The sequence below is a fragment of the Etheostoma spectabile genome, unplaced genomic scaffold, assembly GCF_008692095.1.
Source record: "Etheostoma spectabile isolate EspeVRDwgs_2016 unplaced genomic scaffold, UIUC_Espe_1.0 scaffold00003452, whole genome shotgun sequence".
NCBI classification, from domain to species: Eukaryota; Metazoa; Chordata; class Actinopteri; order Perciformes; family Percidae; genus Etheostoma; species Etheostoma spectabile.
Window position 1 is genome coordinate 2,507 of NW_022603030.1, and position 17,620 is coordinate 20,126.

At 39.6% G+C, this 17,620-nt stretch overlaps 4 non-coding genes and 1 pseudogene across 4 annotated transcripts; 4 read left to right on the top strand and 1 right to left on the bottom strand.

Annotated features, from left to right (window-relative positions):
* The first annotated feature begins 5,391 nt into the window (after positions 1 to 5,391).
* Positions 5,392 to 5,463, top strand: trnaa-ugc (transfer RNA alanine (anticodon UGC)). The gene has a single exon. It is a non-coding gene; the product is annotated as a tRNA-Ala (tRNA).
* Positions 5,464 to 7,530: 2,067 nt separating this feature from the next.
* trnar-ccu (transfer RNA arginine (anticodon CCU)) lies at positions 7,531 to 7,602 on the bottom strand. Its single transcript has one exon. It is a non-coding gene; the product is annotated as a tRNA-Arg (tRNA).
* A 459-nt stretch (positions 7,603 to 8,061) lies between these two features.
* Positions 8,062 to 8,288, top strand: LOC116676585 (uncharacterized; annotated as a pseudogene).
* Positions 8,289 to 15,216: 6,928 nt separating this feature from the next.
* Positions 15,217 to 15,288, top strand: trnaa-ugc (transfer RNA alanine (anticodon UGC)). The gene has a single exon. It is a non-coding gene; the product is annotated as a tRNA-Ala (tRNA).
* A 1,688-nt stretch (positions 15,289 to 16,976) lies between these two features.
* Positions 16,977 to 17,048, top strand: trnaq-cug (transfer RNA glutamine (anticodon CUG)). Its single transcript has one exon. It is a non-coding gene; the product is annotated as a tRNA-Gln (tRNA).
* Positions 17,049 to 17,620: the final 572 nt, after the last annotated feature.

Genomic DNA, 17,620 nt, shown 5'->3' on the forward strand with positions numbered 1-17,620 from the left:
CTTTGTATGCAAAACCTTTACATACAGTTGTGTTCAGAATAACAGCTGTGTTTTTAAAGAAGTGAATACTGCTCAAAATCCTTAGAATAGCTTTTAATCCCATAATACCAATACATTGGGAACAATGCCCATTCATTTCCAAATCAAAACATGACCAACATTGATCAAGTTTGTGTTCTACCTTTACAGGAAGTGAAGAAAAAGGAATATTAGCAGTATTTGCATTTTTCTTTACAAACTCAGATGTTTACTGTATATATTGAAAAATGTGTCAGGGTTTGAATCCCTGCACTGATATTTAGTTGCAGAACCATTATTTCTGAGAACTGCTTCATATCTTTGTTGCATGGAGTCACCTGTGAACAGGTATTCCAGCCCAGGACCATTTAACTACATCCCATAATTCCTCTGCATTACTGGGTCTGGACTCAGAAACAGCATTTATGATGTCACCCTACAAGTGTTCTCTGGGATTGAGGTCCAGGGACTGGGCTGGCCCCTCCATAAAATCAATCTGGTTCATCTGGAACCAAGACTTTGCTCCTTCCTGGTGTGTTTGGGTCCTTGTCTTGTTGAAAGACCCGTTTCAAAGGCATCTCCTCTTCAGCATAAGGCAACGTGACCTCTTCAAGTATTCTGATGTATTGAAACTGATCCGTGATCCCTGGTATGTGATAAACAGGCCCAACACCACAGTATGAGAAACATCCCATAACCAGCATGCTTTACTGTCTTCACAGTGGACTGGGGCTGGATTTCAGTGCAGGGGCGTCGGAGGACAAACTGTCTGCGGCTCCTAGACCCAAAAAGAACAGTTTCCCTCTCATCAGTCCCCAGAATGTTGCTCCATTTCTCTTTTGGCCAGTCAATGTGTCCTTTGGTTGTTTCCCACGTCGGTCAGGCTTTGGATGCCATTTCAAGGCATTTGAAATGATTTTGGCAGAGCAGCTTATAATCTTCTACACTTCTTTATATGTTTTCCCCTCTCATATCAACTTTTAAATCAAAGTCCTCTGTTCCTCAGAGCAATGTCTGGAACGAGCCATTTTGCTGAGTATTTCAGTGTGAAATGTACTATAACCAGCATGCACAACATGTGCTTCCTTCCTTTCTTAAATATGTATATATATACAGTATATAGATTAAATATGGGCCATAACTGACACCTGTTTCTTCACAGAATCAATCAGCTCACTAATTGAACACAACACTATTATTTTGAACATGCTCCTTTCAATTTAAATTCCACAGAATGAGCAGCATGCATGTCATGACTGTTGGTTCTAGGACTCTACAACACTCTGTAAATGATTGATGAGTTTAGTGATGCTATTATTTTGAACACAACTGTACATCAAAGCTATTTTTTAAACGTCCTTGACCACGACATATGCGGTATATGGTGTCAGTGATGCTCAGCAGTTTTATTCCAGAGCACAGCAGAAAGCTCTGTTGAGCTTCAAAAATGCTTGAGGAAATGTAGCTTGTGTGGACAATACCACATTACACTACCATGTTACTTACTTACACAATACTACTTGCTATACAAGTTTGATTTAGCAAAAACGACAAAACAGAAGGTCAAAGGTCAACTGGTGCCCCTCATTGCTAATGCCTATCAGGGACAATGGTTCCAATTTACTTTACTGGAGTAGAGCTGTTCCAGCAACATGAAGACAACACGGTAACCCCTATAGATACCAGTGAAAGCTAAAAATCTGTGGGAAAATGTTACATTTACAACTTTCCCGGTACTAAAATCACGGATGATCCCCATTTGTTACCAGCTGGCTAAAGGCTGGCAACAAAATGGAGGCCACACATAAATTGATCAAAAGTAGTTTATTTATCCCAAACTAACCAACACTGGATGTTGCATTTCCCATAATGCAACTCCATAATAGATATGTTGGCAGATAATTAAGAAAGGTAATGCGTCAGTCAAAATGTTGCATAGACATGCTCTAAATGTTTCTAGTTTAAGATAGAGCTCTACAGCATGGCACCTCACTAACTCACTCTCTTGGTTTTTCTCTGTTGATAGAAACGGAGAGGAAGAGGAGTCAAACGCCACAGCTGTCAGCACTGTGACAAATCCTTCACAGCATCAAGATATTTAAAGATTCATCAGAGAGTTCACACTGGAGAGAAACTGTACAGCTGTGATCAATGTGGGGCAGCTTTCACAGTACAGAGTCACCTAAAAAAACATCAACGCATTCACACTGGAGAGAAGCCGTACAGCTGTGAACAATGTGGGGAAACTTTTGCTCGTGGGGATGCCCTTAAATCTCACCAGCATATTCACACTGGAGAGAAGCCGCATTGGTGTGAACAATGTGGAAAAACATTTTCTCGGAGTAGTCACCTTAAAAAACACCAGCGCATTCACACTGCCTCGTTGTGAACATGTTTCAGAGCCAAGCTGTTTCCTCCTCCTCATGCCCTGATAGCTGTGTTGTTATATTCTGATCTTCTCTCCACATTGAAGGCTGACCAGCAGTAACTTTATCTTCTGATCAACATGTATGTTATTGTGGATCAGCTGGACTGTTTTCTGTCTTTCCTCAGAGCCCTTTACCATTTAGGGACCAGAATCGGTGCCTGAACCCATCCTTTTAAAAATCTATTTTTTAAATGTATATGTTTAAATAAAAAAAGGGAGCACAAAAAGAGAGCAAGCAACATTTAAGAACAGCTTGTTTATTTCTATATGGTCCAAATTAAATGTAAAACAAAATAATTTTAATAACATATTTCTCCAGTAAATTGCTGCTAAATGACAAAAACAACCACTAGATGGAAAAAGGCAGCCCTGATGTTTCAGTAGCACCGAAATGAGGCCCCAAAATCCCCGTTACTATTCGGTCCGATAGATACCGGGTGTTAAGGCACCGGTGCCGTACTAGCACCGGGTTTCAGTACCCAACCCTAACCACAATGTACCCACCGTGGGAAGGAGAAGGCCCAAAGGAGAAACATTAAGACGTTTAAAGATGTTTTGGTTGGAAAACGTAGACATGTTTGGAACTTTTTGATTTTGTAAAAACTTTCTTCTCATCTCTAGAAACATACTTTTTTTTTGGCTGACAAAGTCACTGTAATTTTTATTTTAGGAATACATTTTTGTCACCCTTATATAGTTTGTTTGGAATGAAACTATGAAAAGTTGGAAGTTTAGAAAAAGCGCAAATAAAATATTTGTGTAAATTGGTCCTATCATCATTACCAACATACTAGAAGTTGGCCATTTTCAAGTTATTGTTGTTTTGTAGTTAAAATAAAATAAATTCAACGAGGCCTCATGCTGATTATTTGAGACTTGATATGGTGGATTTATCCTTCCTGCCGTTTCTGTGTTTAAACTCCTTGACAAGAGAACGTTTCCATCCACTAAAAGTGCTGAAAGACTCAGATTATTATTCTAAGTGTGTGACAACATTATGGGATGGATCCCTACAGAGATAGAGCTTTTAGATAGAAAAATAAAGGTGATTTCCTTACTAAACAAAGTGATATAGCAAATTGTGTCAATGATTATTTCATAAATAAAATAAATAATCTTAAAAATACTACACAGCTACACAACATGGATTTGTCAAAAACATTGATAAATAAGATCATGGAAAGTAAAACATGTAGCTTCTGATGAATTGTAAAACAAACCACCTGGTGTGGACTATCTTGAATATAAGTGGATTAAGCCAATAGTTTCAATCATTGTTCCTACTATTGCTCACATAATTAATATGTGTTTTATGGAAAATATATGTCTGCAAACATGGAAGATATGTAAAGTTGTGCCAATACCAAAGAATAAGAAAATGCCTTTCTCTGGATCAAACAGTAGACCAATAAGCTTATTACCAATTTTCTGTAAAATAATGGAAAGAATTGACCAGATTCAATTTTATTTTTAAATAATTTAATTACAGTTTTTCAGCTTTCATACATACAGAGGAAAACACTCAACTGCCACTGCCCTGACTCAGATGGTTGATGACTGGTTTAAGAACATGGACGAGAGAAAAATAACAGGTGTTGTGATGCTTGATTTTACTGCAGCATTTGATATAACTGACCACAACTTACTGTTAAAAAATTGGAATATTATGGTTTTTCACAAACTGCATTATTATGGATGGAAAGTTATTTGACTGATAGGAGACAATTAGTTTACTTTAATGGAAGTTTTTCAGGCTTGTGGAACATGGATTTCCTCAAGGAAGTTCTCTTGGGCCACTCCTCTTCACAATCTTTACTAATGATTTACCATCTGTTTTAGATAAAGCGAGCATTTCAATGTTTGCTGATGAGTCTACTATATATTTATGAGGAACTGATATTGGTGATCAAAATACTAAACTACAGATAGAGTTACAGTCAGTGGTGGACTGGATCAGGAGTAACAAACTGATCTCAATGGATCTAAAACTGCTAGTTTAGTGGTTGGAACTCCTTTTTTTAATGTTCCAAACCGAAACTTGATAGAATAAACTATAGATTGTGTTGGGACAAACATGTTCAGAAGCTGGTAACTAAAATGGGCAACACCTTGTCAGTTATTAAAAGGTGTGCAAACATCTTCACACCATAGATAGGTGAAAAAGTTCTTCAGGTTTTGTTTTTTTCACATCTGGATTACTGTTCAGTGGTGTGGTCCAACACTTCAGCAATTAATATGAAAAAATTACAAGTGATTCAGAAAAAAGCTGCACGTGCGGCTCTCTTGTGTGGGTTTAGATCAAATATTGATAACATGCATGAACAACTCTCATGGTTTAAAGTTAAAAATAGACTTGTGTATTTGTTAATGTTTTTTTTTACATAACGTTATAACAAACAAAACACCTTTTATTTCAAACAGAAAACTATCCTTTAGTACTGCTACACATCATTATCCAACGAGGCGTGCAGTAGTTTTATTTTACCTTAAGTGAAAACTAAATCAATTCAGCGTTCTGTCGGGTACAGAGCGATGTGTGAATGGAACTCTCTCCCAACGACTATCAAACACAACTCTCAGTATGGTTTAAAAAATCACTTAAGACATATTTATTTCAAAGGAATTAAATATGTTATTTAAGATTAGTTTGTTATAGGGCTTTTGTTATCTTATTTCTTAAATTGATTAATCTATTCGGAGTAGTGTCTTTTATTTTATTTCTTGTATAAATTGCGTTAACTTTATGATTTAATTATGGTTAGTATTTTCTAATTTATGTCTGTGTGTGTGTAATGAAATGTCATGAAGAGTATTGTCAAAGAAAGGATTGTAGGACCCCAGGAAGAAAAGCTTTTAGTACATGCTGAAACTAAAGGGGATCCAAATAAAACAAACAAGTTTACTTAAACATTTTTCCCGGGTTGGGGTTTCTGTAGAAACATTCAGGGGATGTAGTTCAGTGGTAGAGCGCATGCTTTGCATGTATGACGCCCCGGGTTCAATCCCTGGCATCTCCAGCAAGTTTTCTGTTACAACAGTCTGTAAAAGAGCTGCAAACCTCTTATTCTGAAAGACAGAAGTATTAAAAGGCAATCTCCTTGTGTTCATGGTAATTAATGCAAAAATCAGTCTCAATGACCAGATATGTTGCAAGATTTGCAGTGAACAGTGCATTGTCCTAATGGGGATCAAATAAAACAAACAAACAAAATGCATTAGCAACTTTGCATCAATGAAATGTGATCAGTCAGTGGCTAGAAGGGCAATGTTCAAGTAGTTTGTTTGGCATGTAGTGTTTTTATGGCAACACTGCCAGATTGAGCTGTCTGATTATTTTGAACAACAGACTACTTTTGACGCAAAACATTTTACCAAAATTGGAAATTGAATTTTGGTAAAAAGGAAATGCAGCTTAGATTTGTCACTGACTTGAAAGACTAGGGTCAGGTAGATTGTCATGGGGTCTTTTCATGGCTCCACTGACCGAGTTTCCGATAGCGTTCTTCTCTTATTCAATGATCTTAGAAAAAGTAAAAGAAATTTGGAAACATTCAGGGGATGTAGCTCAGTGGTAGAGCGCATGCTTTGCATGTATGAGGACCTGGGTTCAATCCCCAGATGCTCCATCAGGTATTCCTGGTCCAGTCTGTCAAAGAGCTGCAGAAACTCTTATTCTGAAAGAGAAAATGAAACAATGCAGCAAGTATTAAAAGGCCATAAAGTGGATGATTAACTTATCAAGTGTCTAAAAACTCGGTGCACTTTACCCATGTCCTGCTTTACTCAACTATTGAAAAGGATTAGTGTATATTTGAATAGCACAGTGTTGTGAGTTGCCGTGACCTCCTTGCATTTATGGTAATAAATGCAAGATCAGTCTCTAGCTTTATTTTTCAAGAAGTAACCAGAAAGGTTACTAGCCCAACCCAATTTGATAAAATATTAGATCTCTGTTATGGTACAAATAAGGGAGCATATCAATCAATCAAGCTGCCTCCATGAGGATCCACAGACACAAGCAAAACACTACGATTTGCACTTTGCCCGTGTCTGGTAACTACTACTAACCAATTCAAAAGTTTATTAACATTTGTTCCAATAGGTCTGGCACTAAATTGCAGGTTGTTGTGGCCGAGCGGTTATGGCGATGGACTAGAAATCCATTGAGGTCTCCCCGTGCAGGTTTGAATCCTACCGACAACGAGAGGTGTTCCTCAAGAGTGGTAGCAAAGACAGAGTTATCTCAGAAGTAGTGGAAGCAGCCCATCTCCACCAATGCATCTCTTAACATTTATTTTCAGTCTGTGTTACAAGATTTGCAGTGAACGTTGTATTGTCCAGCAGAAAGGCAACAGGTGTGTTACTTTTTTGACTATGATTTTGTACCATAGCAGTGCAAGCATTTTGCCCAGGTTTGATTTCCAGCCACTGCAGTTGCATTTACAGGTTTTGAAGTCATAAACAACATTAACATTACATGTTTTACCCAGGTTTCTTCCTTTATTCAGTGATATTTCAATTTCCTTGCAGAAGTCTTCCCAAAAGGATTACTAAAGATAAGTCTTAGTCTATCTCAGAAAAAACTTAAAAATCTGAAAATCTTCAGGGGATGTAGCTCAGTGGTAGAGCTCATGCTTTACATGTATGAGGACCTGGCATCTCCAGCAGGTATTATGGTAGAGTCTTTAAAAGAGCTGCTAAAGATATTACCTCCTGTGGTAATCTGACTGGTAGGGTTATAGAACGTAGTGGTAGACGAAGACCTGCGTTGACACAAACTAAGCGGTATGCTCTCTCTTTTATACCTCAGACTATCAGACAGCACAACAAGCACTTTAAATGTACATGTTTTACAGTCTTTATTTTACTGTATTTATAATGTAATGTATTTATTGTATGAGACTCTAGTTTTTATGGGTGTCATGGCGGGTATGAGCACTGTAGCTTCCATTTTTATAGATGAAACTTGTCATGCCATTAAGTTCGCTCTTCAGCAGGTGGAGACTTTGCATTACAGAAATTAATGCTTTGTTAAACACCAACAAACAGGAATTACACTTAGTTCTGATACAAAGGACAGGAAATAGCAGAGGATGGTTTCGATCCATCGACCTCTGGGTTAGGGGCCCAGCACGCTTCCGCTGTGCCACTCTACTCCGGTGTTCATGATGAAGGGCTGGAAAATCTGTAATTGAAATTTTTGAGGCGAGGTTTGGGATCCTGTGGCAACCAAGGCTCCAACAGCCTATGGGTTGTAAAGTTAAACATTTGGTAGACCTTTCTACTATCTTTTATGTGAGCTTCCTGATTACTCACACATTGACTATTCACAAGTAGGCCCTAACACTTGTGATTGGCTGGTGTTTAAGGCAAAGAAAGGACTGGAGCATTTATTGTAGAGAATAAGTAGGCTGACACTGAAGTATTGAGACAACAGTGACTGAAAATCTAATTCAATCTACATATCGGTCTTCTTAAAGATCTAAATAGATTTTCTCACCTCAGAGTCATCTGGACCACGTAACGATTAGCTTCTGTCCCTCTGAACCCTGAGAGACAATCACTCTGCAGTGAATGAGATGCAGTTCCCCCCCCCCCCCCCCCTCAGTCTAACTAAGACTATACTTTCAGGGATCATTTCTAGAGTTTCTGACTTGAGGAATGTGTTTCCAAAGTGTTTTGTCTCGCTGACCACGATGATGAGTATAGTATGAGATGTGATATTCCTTTCTGAGCGTGAAGCTGACAGAGAGTAATGATTCACTTCATATGCTCTCTGTCATTGATGATCGTTCTTTGCTTCTTTATGGAGTATTGAGGAAAGGAATATGATCAGAGTGGTAATAGCAGTTATGTAGAAAAGTGACATAAATGAAGGCAATAAAACCTACAAAGCTTAATAATTAACTCAAGTTATAGTCAGTTTTGAAGTATGTTTAGGTGGACAAGGTTACTTGAACGGGTTAACACCTACTTTGACTTTGTAATGCCTTATGTCCAGTGTAAAATGTAAACTGAGTTAAGCCATAATTCATTTCTATCTTTGCTTTTCCTACTTGGACATGTCAAAAAGGTGCATTGTTTGAAAGCCCATCTCTACACATCCATGTTCCACTCCCACAGGTGTTTCCACTTGACTAATCAGACTGTGTGGCCTTTACAGACTCAGCTTGATTGACATGTATTAAAGGGGTGGAACGGTAGACTGAAGTCCCGGTGGACGGGATGGCATGTTGGAACGAGGTTTGAGTACATACAGCAAATACTTGAAGCCAGGTTACTCTATGAGTGGATACGGGGCGTTGAAGGTGATGTGTAAATCCTGATTGAGTCAGTGATTTTTTGGCCCTATTTGTATTTGTATCTAAAGGCTGGTTAAGCACTGTAGGGAGGAGACGTTGGACAGTTTTTTTTTGTCTCGTTCCAGTGATTGGCATGTCTGGGTGATGGCGTTGGATATGCGTTAGCATGTTGGATGTATTTCCACTCACGTACCAACAACGCCGACCCACAGTCCTGTCCCACATACCCCCCGCCCATAGTTACACAAGCACACCCAACTTGTGGCATACTTTCCCAGCACATCCTCTGTTTCCCCAACCACTCTTTACCTAAAACCCAATAAAACAATACACAAATCCATCAATCTTTATTTTAAAAAGAATGCTATCTCATTGTTAGTCCAAGTGAGTGTCACTAGTCTAAAGCCTCCTGTCCACTATCTTGTCGGGATCATTTGGATGCAGCCTTGGCTACTGGAGCCAGTCCTGCCTGCTGTTGTCCAACAGTTGCCGATGCAAATGTCTTTCTATCAAATTTATCTTTGTAGATGTGAGTTTCCTTTTCACTTACTGAAATGACTCATATTGTTTTAGGCAGAGAATTGCACCTGACTAGAGCTTCAGAAGGCAGGACATGACACATTACACATCTGTCACATAGTCAGTTTGTATTGTTAAGCAACAATCGTCCCTGGGTGGACTTGAACCACCATCCTTGCGGTTAACAGCCAACTGCGCTGACCTATTGCACCACAGACTGCATCTGTCAGATTTTCCAAAAGCAGGAGCTCGATCTTAAAGCCACAAGCATTTGCTTTATGCCTTTTCGAGGTTGAGCTGCACATGTATGCTTATCAGGATATGTTCCTACTACTCAGAAATTGGGTAAACTGACTCATGCAGAAATGTAGAAGATGGTTGTACATTGTATTTTTCTTACATGTCAATTGGATTCTGACTTTAAATTCAAATATTTGACATCCAAGAAAATCCACACCTGAGGAAGTATCAGTCATTTTGCTGGTGGTTTCTTGGTCACAGCAACAAGCTTAATCACTGACATAGTTGCCCACCAAGTATCATAAAACTGTTGGGTGGGGCCTTATGTATTTGCCTGTATTACATCAAGTTACCTGCATACCACTGTAAAGATTAATATGTACAGTACATAGTTGTGTGTGGGTTATTGACCATAAAAATCTAGTGGTGGTAAGGGTGTGTTAGTAAATACATAAAAAGTCTGAAAAAGGGACAAATATGTCACTTTTGACCCAGGACTTCAACACAAGGGTTAATTTGTGTTGTAACCCAAAGATAAAAACAATTTATCTTTTTGTATAAGTTCATCTAAGTTTATTGGTTGAGAAAATATTGAACCCAATTCAAATTGATAAGATTCCATTATATGTACATTTAATATTGTACTCCAGTGTGTTTGTCAGTAAAGCTGCACTATAGAATTTGTCTGTAATTTCAGTTTCTTTATGACAAATTGTTTGAACTATCAAGTTGATCTTGAAAACATTTCATTTGTGTGATTTGTTGCTTTCAAGACAGGTGTTTGCTGTGTATCACAGCACGTGTTAATTGCTAAAACCACTAAACTATTATGAATAGGTATTCTGCGTTATTGGAGGGATATGGCAGCAATCATTAAAGGCGCTCACAGCATTATTGTTTTTAAAATGAAGTTTTGCCTTGTGAAAAAAAAAAAAAAAAAATAGTGTAATCGGAGTCCTACCGTGAACAATTTCCAAAACCAGCGATTACTTTTCAGAACAATTGCATGGATTTTATAGAGTTAAACCAGGAAGAGAGAAAGAAATGTTTTATTAGGGATGTTTGCTAAATGGAGTATTGATAAAAGAACAGATGCTTCTCAGAGTTCCGTTTTGTGCCACACAGTGCCTCGTGTCGAGTCGGGTGCATCTCTCTCCCACTCCAGCTGCAGGACTAGTGACAAACTGTACCACAAGATTGAAGACAACCACAATCACAGCACCTCAGAACACAGCTAGAGACATATGTGGTCTGGCTACAGTTCTTTGCCTAGAGCGAAAGTCTGATTGTGACCTCAGCATCTGGAGATTTACTCTGCCAAACAGAAGAGCAAGCAGCAATGTCCACATGCCCTCACCAAAGCCTTGATGAGCCTTCTATTACAAGCTCATGACGCTGAAATAAGGTTTCAGACGGGTCAGCCATACGATACTCCATCCTATCTGGAGGTACAGACCAATGGCCAGCAAACGGACTGAGGAGGAGGGGCGGGGGGGAGCAGCAGAGGGTCCAGATCTGACACTTCTAAAAGTAGCCCACAGATCACATTCTGAGAATGCACATATTGGTAAATTTACAAGTGTTTAGTGGGGTTCCTGTCTATTCTTGATAATGAAATTGTTCAAACAGCACATATTCCCAAAACCCTTTAAATACATAGTCACTAGTTTTTGAATATGTTAAGTCACTTCAGGCAATTTGCTAGGGAAAAAACAAAACACATTTTAGTTTTAATAGGGCCTTTGCTGCAGTTAGCGCTTGGGCCCCAAGTAAAAATTTACCCTAAAGAGAAAAGTTTCAAACTGAAACAGACTCAATCCTACTAGAGGGTACACTCTACTTGTGCCACCAGACAGCAGCAACAGTGTTGATCCAAAGTGATCCCTTTATTTTGGAGGCATGCATAAAGTAATGCAAAGGGAAACTGTTGGCAGATTTATTTTTTATTCATAGCTTATCAGCAATAAGGTAGACATTTAGTTAGTTGAGTTTATATAAATTAAGAGATAAAGTACAGCAAATCAGATGTCATACCGACGTCAGTTTGATGAAGGGTACCGACGTCTGGTTGGCGGGATGATTGCCGGACGTCTGGTTGGCGGGATGATTGCCGGACGTCTGGTTGGCGGGATGATTGCCGGACGTCTGGTTGGCGGGATGATCAGACATTGGTTGGCTAAGAAACTGGATGTACAGTTGAACAAGGGACAGAAGTTCTGGTTGGAGAGCTGGTTCCTGGTGAAGAGAATGGATGTTGTTGAAGCCATTACACTCATTTGTCGTAGCCTCTTCACATCCATGTAATTTATAAATCATATGGATACCTATATTCAAATGATGCTGATAATAATTACTGTTGATCATGTTGACGGTATGTTAATGGCTATGATGATGACCATGACGTCAGCGGGTGTTAAATCTTTATTTAGACCTTACCTGAGCTAGGTGTGTGTATGACTAGACAGCGGAAGGACAAACTATTTTCGCATTTTGAGAGAAACTGCTTTGTCTTTTTTTTTTTTTTTTTTTTAGAAGTTTACTTATGTAGCTGTTGCAGTTATGAAATAAAGAGACGGATCATTGTGACACTACAACCTAATTCATTGATTTACTGACCTCTCCTATAGCGTTAATGTTGGCGAGCAGCTGATTGTCAGATGTCAGGAGACTGTCCATGATGCTGGGAAGCTCGTCGAACGTCAAAAAGGCAAACCAATTGTCGGATGTGAGGCTGGCAAGGAGACTGGCTACGATGCTGGGACGCTCGTCCGACGCCAAGAGGGCGAACCAATTGTCGGATGTCAGGCTGGCGAGGAGATTGGCAAGCTCTTCGGACGTGAAGCGGGCGAGCCAACTGTTTGATGTCATGCTGGCGAGGAGACTGTCCATGATGCTGGCAAGCTTGTCGGTCTTCAAGAGGGCGAGCCAATTGTCGGATGTCAGGCTGGCGAGGAGACTGGCTATGATGCTGGGAACCTCGTCGGACGTCAAGAGGGCGAGCCAATTATCAGAAGTCAGGTTGGCGAGGAGACTGGCTATGATGCTGGCAAGCTCGTCGGACGTCAGGTTTGCGAGCTCGTCTGACAACAGGTTGGCAAAGAGAATAGACGTCGCGTTGAACAAGGGAAAGGACGTCAGGTTTGCGAGCTGATTGGACGTCAGGATGGCAAAGAGAACAGACGTTGCGTTGAACAAGGGAAAGGACGTCAGGTTGACAAAGAGAACAGACGTTGCATTGAACAAGGGAAAGGACGTCAGGTTGGCGTGCTGATTGGACGTCAGGTTGGTTTTGATCCCATTGGGTCTGTTCAGGGGCGATTGTACGTGTGCCAGTTGGCCAACAGATGCCTCAGCTTCTACTTTATTGGTTTTCAGTTGTGCTGAAAGATAATGTCTCAATTGTTAAGTTCCAACTAACCTAGACTTAACACTGCAAAGACAACTTACCACTAAGGCTTTTCTGCCCCCCCCCCCTTTAAAAGCAAAACTATTAAAAGCTGCTTTAAAGACTTGGATAGCCCCAAAAGACTTAATTGGCCATCAGTCCAGTGGCGTTTTACAAACTGACAGAATCTGTCACAGCAGTGCTAGCTTAAGTGTTTTAATGTGCTGAATCTATTCAATTTAGGAAATCCCACAATTGCTACAGCTATAACATGGCTTAAGTCGCCTGGCTGACTGGGCAGGCACTAAAAATCAACTGTTGCTTTTGAGATCAAATTGACACAATATAAACATTGTTTAATTGTAACATTTTTCTGGTAACTGTTGTATAATAGCAATATTGCACAAGAGGGTGTCATGTAAAGTCATTTGCACAATAGTGATGTGGCCAATAGGCCAAGGTCCATACATCAATTGTTGTATTGTTTAAATAAAATATAGAAATGCCTGAATAATGCGAGACAGCAGATGTATACCCCACATGATATGGTCAATGTAGCTGTAGTTAAACACAGGTTGGAATCCCCATTCCAAAAGCCAGACAACTTAATTACATTGTGCAACAAACTTCTACTCTACACATAGTATGCAGCATTTTCCCCAATAGGGTTTCATAGAACCTGCTCACCTTTTTTAGCAGCTTGGATCAACTTGGACTCCATTGACTGGAGAAGTGCGAAAGCCCTCTGCATGGAAATATCATTGGGAGACAAATCTGTAATACAAAAGAAATTCAGTTAGTGCCCGTAAGTAACTGAATCGAATCTGTCACTAATGTTCTTACCTCTTACTCTCCTCTGCAGCTCATCATCATGTCTTTCATTTGTGCCGCCAACTGGCAAACTCAAGCCTAAGGACAATGCCATTGCTGTTAATCAAATGTTTCTGCTGTTTGATGGCACATATCTCCAACTTTGGAGCTAAATTTAATTTCAGTAGTTAACCTTACTTACATTTACTATACTCAACTACATATTTGAATACAAGCTTTAAATAGAAGAAATATAACAACCCGCATTGATCCAAACAGCCAGCGCACAAAGAAGAAAGGCCCAAACAGCTCCCATCACTCCAGTCACCAAGAGAAGATGGTTCCTGTGCTCCATGCCAGGTTAAAATAAACCTTCATGCAGGTCGCACAGCTGTTGCTGATCAGCTCTAATTGTTTTTCACAAGAAAGAAAGTCAGTGAAGATGTTTGTCTGAAGTTGTATAATCAAAGATTACAAGGTCTGAAAACGTTTACACTTTGGGGATTGTGGTTTGATAAAATGCCCAGAGCTATAATTTGAATTCAATAATGTTGAAGATGAATTTATTGAATACCATGAAAGGCCTACGTGGCACTGTTTCGGCAGCTGGGGAGTTGCTATAAATAAACAATAAAGATTTCTTTAAGAAGGTTTTGTCCTTTATAGTTCTATATCTTTTCCAATTCTTCTGGTCACACTTGGCACTGTTTCACATCTTTTGTCTGTAATTCTCTACTCTGTCAGGCCTTAACTCTGTCTCCCCCACCTCTTTTTTGTCTCTTGTTATGTCTCGGCACCAGCTGTTGCTAGAAGTATTATGCTTTTCGGTTGTCCATCCATCTCTACATACGTATGCACTTCCCATTTTTGTGAATGTGATAACACAGGACCCCCTGGAGGGACTTTCTTCAGATTTTGCAAAAACATTCACATGAACTCGTAAATCAATTGATGAGATTTTGGAGGTCAAAGGTTCAATGTCAGGGGAACTGTGTCCTCATGTCTGTTCATCCGATTCTTATGAATGCAATATTTCTAAACTCCTAGAGGGAAGCACTTTAAATTTGGCATACATGACCACTTGGAGTCGCGGATGAGGTGATTTTTTTGCATAATAGACACACCTTTCAGTTGCATTGCCATGGATGTAGTTGGTCCTTTAGAGAGGAGGAGGGCAGGTCACTGTTTCATCTTAGTGATTTGTGATCAAGCAACATGTCACCCAAAGGCTTTCCCCGTCAGAAACACCAAGGCTAGACAAGTGGCCAATAGTTTACTTCAACATTTTTCCCGGGTAGGGGTCTCCACGGAAATCTTAACCGAGCAGAAAGGCAACAGATGTGTTACTTTTTGACTAGATTTGTACCATAGCAGTGGAAGCATTTTGCCAAGGTTCATATTCCAGCCACCGCCATGTTTTGAAACCATATACAACAGAAACATTACGTATTATACCCAGGAATCTTCTCTTATTCAATGATCTCAGAAAAAGTAAAAAAAATAAAAGCAATACAGGGGATGTAGCTCAGTGGTAGAGTGCATGCTTTGCATGTATGAGGGCCCGGGTTCAATCCCCAGCATCTCCAACTATTGTTATTGTCCAGTCTTTAAAAGAGCTGCAGAAGCTCTTATTCTGAAAGAGAAAAGTATTAAAAGGCAATCTCCTTGAGTTCAGGGCGATTAATGCAAAAGTCAGTCTTAGTGTCCAGATGTGTTGCAAGATTTACACTGAGCGGTACATTGTCCTGTGATGGTGGTATAGTGGTGAGCATAGCTACCTTCCAATCAGTTGACCGGTGTTGGATTCCCAGCCATCGCAGTAGCTTTCTTTGTGTGATGTTACTTTTTTAACTTTGATATTTAACTTACAATAGCAGTGCAAGCATTTTGTCAAGGTTTGATTTCGAGCCACCACCAGGTTTTGAAGCCATATACAACATTAACATTACATTTTCCACCCAGGTTTCTTCTCTTATTTAGTGATCTCACCAAAAAGTCCCAAAAAAATCTGAAAATCTTAAGGGGCTGTAGCTCAGTGATAGAGCACACTTTGAACCCAGATGTGTTACAAGATTTTCAGTAAACATTGTCTAGTGATGGTGGTATAGTGGTGAGCATAGCTGCCTTCCAAGCAGTTGACCTGGGTTTGATTCCCAGCCATCTCTGTAGTTTTCATTGTGTGGCTACTTGCTTTATTTGTCAAGGAGTAACCAGAAAGTTTACTTGCCCAAGCCGATTTGATTAAATATTAGATCTCTGTTATGGTACAAATAAGGGAGCATGTCAATCAACCTGCCTCCACGAGGATCCACAGACACAGGCAGTGCACTATGATTTTTCGAAAGGTAATCTTAAAGAGTGATAACAAACCAATGACACATCAGACTTTTCCAAAATGCAGATGTCCCTTCATGAACAATATTGCGTTATCTCATAGGTCACAGTATACCAGTGTTATCGCATAGGTACTGGAAGCCACCAATGTATTTCTTTTCAGTCTGTGTTACAAGATTTGCAGTGATTGTCTAGCAGAAAGGCAACAGGTGTGTTACTTGTTACTTTTTGACTATGTTTTATACCATAGCAGTGCAATCATTTTGCCCAGGTTTGATTTCCAGCCACCGCAGTTGCATTTACAGGTTTTGAAGCCATATACAACATTAACATTACATGTTTTACCCAGGTTTCTTCTTTTATTCAATGATATTTAAATTTCCATGCTTTACATGTATGAGGACCTGGCATCTCCAGCAGGTATTATGGTAGAGTCTTTAAAAGAGCTGCAGAAGATATTACCTCCTGTAGTAATCTGACTGGTAGGGTTATAGAACGTAGTGGTAGACTAAGACCTCCTGTTACACAAACTAAGAGGTATGCTCTCTCTTTTATACCTCAGACTATCAGACAGCACAACAAGCACTTTAAATGTACATGTTTTACAGTTTCTATTTTACTCTATGTACTTGTACTGTGGTGTAGTATATTTATAGTGTTACGCTCCAGTTTTATGGGTGTTATGGCGGGTATGAGCACCGTAGTTTCCATTTTTTTAGATGAAATAAACTTGACATGCCATTAAGTTTACTCTTCAGCAGGTGCAGACATTTCACATCAGCAACAGATGCTTTGTTAAACATCAACAGACTGGAAATAGACTTAAGTTGGCTTAAAATTGTTGCTTTTTCATCTTTGTTGTGATTGGTGTGGGCCTTCAATATCACACATGTGGATATTTTGAAAGAAACTGCCTAGCAAACCTTGCACAACTTGCAAAGGTTCCATGGTGTAATGGTTAGCACTCTGGACTCTGAATCCAGTGATCTGAGTTCAAATCTCAGTGGAACCTGTTTTTAAGCCACAGCACAGGTGAAAAAAATCAACCTTTCAACTTTCCATATCTAGTTAAAAGTAAGCTTACAGGTTTAATGTCCTTGGCCATTTAGACTGCAAACAGTATGTTGGTGGGGGCATGTTGAGGAGTCACCTGGTTGTTAATGTAACTTGAAGGAGCTCCAAATTTGACAGTATTGACTGGAAGTGATAGGCTTTGAGTTACATGGGGGATACACACTTTGCATTCAGTCTCGTAATCACCATAAAAATTAGGTATCACTGAAATTTGAGCTTGTCTTACTGCAGTCAGAGTATACAGTGCTCATCCTGAATGGACCAGTATAGTAAATCAGAACTGCTTGTTGAATGGTCTTTTAGCTTTGGAACCCCCCTTTCCCCACAGCTTTCAATTGTCAGATATGGATGGGGGAGTGGGCACTGTGTCCAACCCTTTCTGTGTTAAAAAAAACAACTAAATAAGTATCTTGGATGAGAGACAAAACTTTTGTGGAGGACCTTTTACCAAGTCCAGTTGCCCTCGGCCTAGTTGTGGACTTTTTGGGTAATAGCATGGATCAGGAACAA